The sequence below is a fragment of the Carlito syrichta genome, unplaced genomic scaffold (genome assembly GCF_000164805.1).
Source record: "Carlito syrichta isolate Samal-C Ts95f unplaced genomic scaffold, Tarsius_syrichta-2.0.1 Scaffold315403, whole genome shotgun sequence".
NCBI lineage: Eukaryota > Metazoa > Chordata > Mammalia > Primates > Tarsiidae > Carlito > Carlito syrichta.
Genome location: NW_007259499.1, coordinates 172,812 through 173,962, shown reverse-complemented (window position 1 = coordinate 173,962; position 1,151 = coordinate 172,812). Strand labels below are relative to the sequence as shown.

Here is a 1,151-nt window from a genome sequence, read left to right as displayed (position 1 = left end):
GAGCAGCCACTGCACTCCAGTCTAGGCAACAGAGTGAGACTCCAACTCAAAAAAAAAAAATGCATTCACACACTCATAGAGATAAAAGACATGTAAAAGGTTAGAAAGCTATACATAAACATGTTAAGGGTGAAATTCTCTGGGTGATAGATTTTTGGACAGTTTTAATTTTTGTTCCCCCTGCTCATTTACATTTCTTTTTTTTTTTTGAGTTGGAGTCTCACTCTGTCGACCAGACTGGAGTGCAGTGGCCGCTCCCAGCCACCGCAGCCTCGACCTGCTGGGCTCCGGCGATCCTTCCGTCTCAGCCTTCCAAGTAGCTGAAACTTCAGGCACGCTAACACGCACAGCTAATTTTTTTATTTATTGTAGAGATGAGGTCTCGCCAAGTTGCCCAGGCAGGTCTCGAACCCGCGGGCTCGGGCAATCCACTCAACTCAGCCTCCCAAAGCATGGGATTACAGGCTGAGCCACCGAGCCCGGCTTCTTTTTTTTTTCTTTTTTTGAGTTGGAGTCTCACTCTGTCACCCAGACTGGAGTGCAGTGGCAAGCTTCTGGCCACCGCAGCCTCGAACTGTTGGGCTCCAGCGATCCTTCTGTCTCAGCCTTCCAAGTAGCCAGAACTACAGGCATGCACTACCATGCCCAGCTAATTTTTTATTTAGTGTAGAGATGAGGTCTCTCCAACTGGCCCGGGCGGGTCTCGAACCCGCGGACTCAGGCAATCTACACACCTCGGCCTCACAAAGCGCTGGGATTACAGGCTGAGCCACAGAGCCTGACCCTCATTTACATTTCAAATTTTTTCTTCAGTGATATGCTAATTATTGATATTTTTAAAATTCTAAAACAAAAACATTAAGGTTCAACCTAAGACAAGAATTGTGAGAGAAATCAGGGACTAGAACACATAACCTTTGCTTACACTTCAAGGTAGAATTATTCCTAGCATTTCCTTTCTTATGTTTTGACATGAGATAATCTTTCCTCACAACTACAGCTGGAGTTTCCATAGAATAGACAGCCCGGCAGACAGTTCTTGTAAAATCTTTCCATGGGAAACAGCTTTATTTCTGGTGAGTAAAGAAATCTTCCTGCCGGGCTCAGTGGCTCAGCCTGTAATCCCGCGCCTTTGGGAGGCTGAGGTGAGT

At 46.3% G+C, this 1,151-nt stretch overlaps 1 protein-coding gene across 2 annotated transcripts in view; it reads right to left on the bottom strand.

Moving 5' to 3' along the window:
* ZNF512 (zinc finger protein 512) overlaps window positions 1-1,151 on the bottom strand; it is a 27,661-nt gene that overhangs the window by 12,141 nt on the left and 14,369 nt on the right. The gene's annotated exons all lie outside the window — the stretch shown is intronic.